Genomic DNA, 5,509 nt, shown 5'->3' with positions numbered 1-5,509 from the left:
GTAGGACGTTAAACTCCATTTCATTTCATTTCATTTCATTTCATTTAAGGATATTGTTAAAACTTATTTATAACCCTATCCCGCTCATCATAATAAAAATCCATTGTTAATTTGGTATGTGTCAGATGTGCCCCATTCTGAGTTCTTTATTCTAAAATTTATCATATTGTGTGGGGGTTTCTGTTATACCACAACTACGCTCTTGATTCTACATTCTAGGTTCTGCAGACTAAATTAATATCTAATAATGCCATATAACAATCTTCACACGACACTACTGTATTGATAAGATATGAGGAACTGCTGATTAACTGAAGAAAAAAGATAAGAATGAGACATAAGACATAAAAGCAAAGGAAAAATGGGAAAGTCGCTATAACTGAAACTCGTCTAGAGAACGTATCAATCCAGGAAAATGTTCAAACTAATCATTGCGTGCGCTGTTCTATCCTACGTGGCTGTAAGTATACAATGCTACTTTAGACCAGGACACTCAAAACTTCCTTAATTGATAAATCAAATTAGATTGGACACGTGAAAACTTGGTGGTTCAGTTTTAGATTAAATAAAAACGCATCTAATTGAAATAAATAACCTTGTATAGTTTTATATTGAGCGATATTCATGGAGGTACACAGCAAAAGTATACATACACGCGCATGCATTTAATTTAAGAAACACTTCGAAATAGTACTTGAATGATTTTTGGTGGGGTGTTTGGGGATTTTGTTTCTCCGAAGTGCAAGTGATCTGAGTTTTTCATTTCATCCGAACAACTGGACTACACAATCTTTATTATTAAAATACGGATGTTTGTATCGAATATTATCACTAAAGTTAGTTTCTAATAATTGATACTTTTTTAATTGCAGGCTCAAGTAAGCCATACCCAGCATCCCCATACTCAGCATCCCCATACCCAGCACCCCCATACCCAGCACCCGCATTCTACCCATGCTCCTATTATCCACGATAACTTCCACTTTTTCCACGATGCTGCGGATGTAAGTATATATTTTCTTTCACGACTAAAATTTATATATTCGCACGTATGAGAAATCTCTCGACATCATTTTACTAATTTGAAAGTAACAATTTGATAGTGGAGTCATATTTATGGCTAAATGTCCACCTTCCACCTTTTCCATGATGCTGCGGATGTAAGTGAAGATTTTGTCTGACAGAATAAAAGAGAGAGAGAGAAAGAGAGAGAGAGAGAGAAATGGGGTTTAACGTCCACTCGACACATACTAGGTCATTTCGGGACTAACATATGGTTTAATTTTATTTACATAATTCGCTTGCGCGTAGGGGTCTTTAGCAGTGGTAGGAAACCGGAGGCCCCGGGGAAAACCCACGAGGTTGGACAGGCGACCCTACTCCTTGCCACGTACAACCGGGGATTCGAAACCACGCCAGTCGACAGAATAAAAGAGTTCGTTATCAAATCTAAAACGCACAACACAAACCAATAATTTCACACTGGTCTAGAGCGAATTATTTCAAATCTGGTATTACTGAGACTTGTCTTTACAACAATTGATAATTCTATCCACTTGGGTAAAATTTAATTTCTCATCACCATATTACATCGACGAACTTGAGACTAACTTTGATAACTGTCTCATTGCTATGGTCAAGTTATTAGTGTGAAGGGAGTAATTTTGTCAGATCGGCTACGTTTCCGCCCAATTTGTTTAGCATAATTATCTTTTGCTTGAACTATATTTCAGAACAAAATGATCATCAGAACGCAGACAGAATGCTACGTATTCGACCTCAACGCTGATCAACAAAAGGCCATCACCACACCAATAGGCCAAAGAGCTACTGAGGTATGAAAGTTCATAAAATAACATTTCTTTTATTATTTGATTGTGAACTCGTAATAATGATCTCAAGTGGCGTCACTTGTGACGCTTCAAAGGGTATCACAGAATATGTGTCGATAGATGCTGCAATAAAAAATGGAAGCCTTTCAATATTGGTGAGTAGCATTGGGACCAAGGAAGGGCGAGCCCCATCGATATCAATTATATTAAGTTTTTATTCATAATGAATTATATGTAAATAGCTGTATTTAAATGTTTAAAAAGATTGATTGCCATGTTCGAATGCGTTAATATTAGGTAGTATATGAAGATTTTGAATAAAGACTATTATTATTATATGCAAGACTCTTCGACATTCCGTTCCGGAATTACGCCACCCTGTGAGTACGTTATAGGCAATTTAATTTTCAAATATGGCGAGAAGCATTAAGTCTGTGAGGGGATTAACACTATTGATTTTCAAATTTGGAGTGAAGCACTAAGTACGGAGTGGATGAACCCTGCTGATTTTCAGCATTCTTGGAATCTCATTACGTATCTGGACAAGTTAGTAAATACGATAGAGATTAGATTTTTTGACGGCAGAAGCTCTCTTATCAAATTTAACATCTAAGTTTTCTTTTCTGGTACCGAGGCAGATCTGCTGTTATTTGATTGTTAACCTATGTACTTGTTTTACATCTAATTTATTCTATTGATATTTAAATAACTATTTATATTAAAATAACTATTTATATTAAAATCATAAATATTTTCCATTTCTAGCTTGCTTTGGTTGCCATGATTGGCACTGGTAAACAGACACCAATGAAAGATGCTGACATTACTCACCGAATCTCCAGGGACTGCGGGAAACTTCCAGTCATTAGTATAATGTAATAAAATGTATTTATATTAAAATATAGGTTTGATAAATCAAAGTCTTTTCTTTTTAGACACCGTTATATGGACATCATGGTATTTTGTACATAGAATACTAGAAGGGGTGGGGGCTAGCAGGCTTATTTGTTTGGCGGATATCCCGAATTGTTAATGTAGATCACTGCGTAACTAAGGGACTTTTGACCAATGGAACCAACTATTGATAGATTTCCTCCTTAAAGAGGGGCAAATTTGGATTCCATCCAAATGGTGTTTCTTCATAGCTGATTTTTTCAAATGAGTTTTCGCAACCGCATATGACAAGCAGTGTGTTTCCCAACATGCTGTATTTTGCATGTTTTACACGAACCTAAATAAATTATGCTGGAACTTGCACAAACTTCGTTTGTGTAAGACGGCAAGCGAGGGCTGAACTGGGGCCATTTCTGTCGTTTTAATGTCCGCGAGAGTATTAGTTTTAAGATACCGGATTAAGCGTAAGGGAAATGGCCATGCTGTCTCAGCTTGCCAAAGGTCAGACCACATTCCATACATTTTCATAATGTCAGTGGTTGAGATTTCACGATTATAGTGAAAGTATATATGGGATGAAAATAGAGATAAGAAATGGTGCTATATAGTTGCAAAGTCCAACGCAAATACCATCGGGACTCTGTAAGCAAAATTGACAATATTTTTCATCAAAACGACGATTGATTATTGTTTTTTTTTTATGATACTTCTGCCACATCCAATATAATCCTACCTAAACCAGGTATAAATCATCGTATTTAAAATCGAGGCGTTAAGCCGTTACTAGGAACGCCATTTTTAAACAAGAGATGTATGACGTTTAATGTCAGATAAAAACAACGTTTCATTAATTTAAACGCAAATATTTGGAGTTCGGCGATAGTTGTGCCACTTCATTGGCCTCTGTAAGTTCAATTAGTCATAATAGTATAAAATTATTTTATTTTTAAGATGTTACATGCATTAATAAAGAAACTGAGTTTGCCTCTTGGAACTAAAGGCACCCAATCGTAGCTAAAAACAAGCACATCAGTACATCTCAACGTTCTAGCTACAATCGCGTAGCTAGATCCTATCTATCAACTCAGGTGGCGTTCCTCAAGGTCCTGGTTTAGGATCGGATATATTTACAATGTATACAAAGCAGCATGGACGTATGCTGGCGATATCCAGATCATTTTATTCCTGGGTCAGATCAAACAGAGGTGTCATTAAAATGTCTATACGTATCGGACAAATTAAAACCCGGATGGATCCTAATCGCTTGAAACTAAAACTGATATTAACCTTTTCTGTCTCAAAACCCGAACCTAAATTTTGACATGGAGATACGAAATTTCCGCTAACATCCGTGGTAAAAAGTTAGGCATATTATTGGCTAGTGGTCTAACCTAGTACGCAACAAGTTGATGATATTTGTAGAAAATGCTATACTGTCATCTGAAAAACATTAGTTTCACCTACTATATTCCTATACAGGGTTCGGCTGAAGCTCTCGCGCGATCATTGATTCCATCCACCATGATTATTGTAGTAATCTTCTTAGCGGTCTTCCTCAAAATCTACTAAATCACCTTTGCCAAATCCAAAATCTCAGAGCAAGAATGGTCACAAGATCTTCATATCGTTACCACATAACACCAGTTTTCCATACGCTTCATTGGGTACCAGTCAGCCCTCGAATATACTTTCAAGTATTCCGTCTAACATATCAGTTTGTCAATGGAAAGTTTTCGACAATGAGTGTTTTTTGCAGTAAGAAAAAATTCACTCCTATATAGTTTTGTATGCGCTATGAGCATGTTTTACTTTTTATTTGAAGTTATAATTGCACAAATTATTTATTATTACTATACTAGCCTGGAGGTCGCGTGTTCGATCTCAGTGGTTCAGGACGGAAGCCCTGATAAGAACAGCTGTCTAGTCGTTTTTTAAAAAAAAAAACGAGGTCCCGTGTAGACATTGGCGTGCACCTAAAAGATCCCTTGGCAGTTATCATTCGATATACGAGTAGGCCATAGTGCCGCTACCAGGGCAAAATTTTCCTCATAGCACACTGTATGGCCTATGTCCGTCTTCATTAGCCCAGCCGGAGCAGAACAGTAGGACGATAAACCCCATTTAGTCATGTATTCTCAAAAAAAGTTACCCATTGAGATTTTGATGTCTGTTAAAGGACAATATTGGTCTCAGTCATTATTATGTGATTGAACTGGTTAAATACATTCCAAATATAATTTTAACACAGAGATCATTGCTACGGGAGATGTGTAACAAGCACGTGAAGAAACGGGAAGTGACGCCAAACATGACAAACACGAGTTGTCCTTCTATATAATAGACTGAAGTAACGAGCGGTAACTTCAGTCAGTTATATAGAAGGACAACTCATGTTTGTCATGTTTGATGTCACTTCCCGTTTCTTCATGTGCTTGTTAGACATCTCCCGTAGCAATGATCTCTGTGTTAAAATTATATTTGGGATGTATTTAACGAGCTCTATCACATATTTTATAATGACTGACACCAATATTGTCCTTTAATTATTCGATCTATTCTGAGTTCTTTTTTCTAAGATTTAATAGTACTGTATTTAAGAAAAGGGTTCCTTCTATACTACTTTACTCTTGATTTGTTTCTATATTCTGCAGACTAATTTATTATCTATATTTTTATAATGCCATACAGCAAACTTCACATGCCACAATGCCCACAATTACATTGATAAGGTGAGAAACTGCTGATAAGAAAGAAGATAAGCAGACGCTATAAAACAGGAGAAA

At 36.3% G+C, this 5,509-nt stretch overlaps 1 long non-coding RNA gene across 1 annotated transcript; it reads left to right on the top strand.

Moving 5' to 3' along the window:
* Positions 1-385: 385 nt before the first annotated feature.
* On the top strand, positions 386-2,684 carry LOC126821064 (uncharacterized). Its single transcript, XR_007680245.2, has 4 exons — positions 386-460; positions 873-1,004; positions 1,734-1,835; positions 2,598-2,684. It is a non-coding gene; the product is annotated as an uncharacterized LOC126821064 (long non-coding RNA).
* Positions 2,685-5,509: the final 2,825 nt, after the last annotated feature.

Source organism: Patella vulgata, chromosome 5, assembly GCF_932274485.2.
Source record: "Patella vulgata chromosome 5, xgPatVulg1.2, whole genome shotgun sequence".
In the NCBI taxonomy this organism is placed as follows: domain Eukaryota; kingdom Metazoa; phylum Mollusca; class Gastropoda; family Patellidae; genus Patella; species Patella vulgata.
The sequence above is the reverse complement of the archived record's forward strand: the minus strand, read 5'-3'. Positions and strand labels throughout refer to the sequence as shown.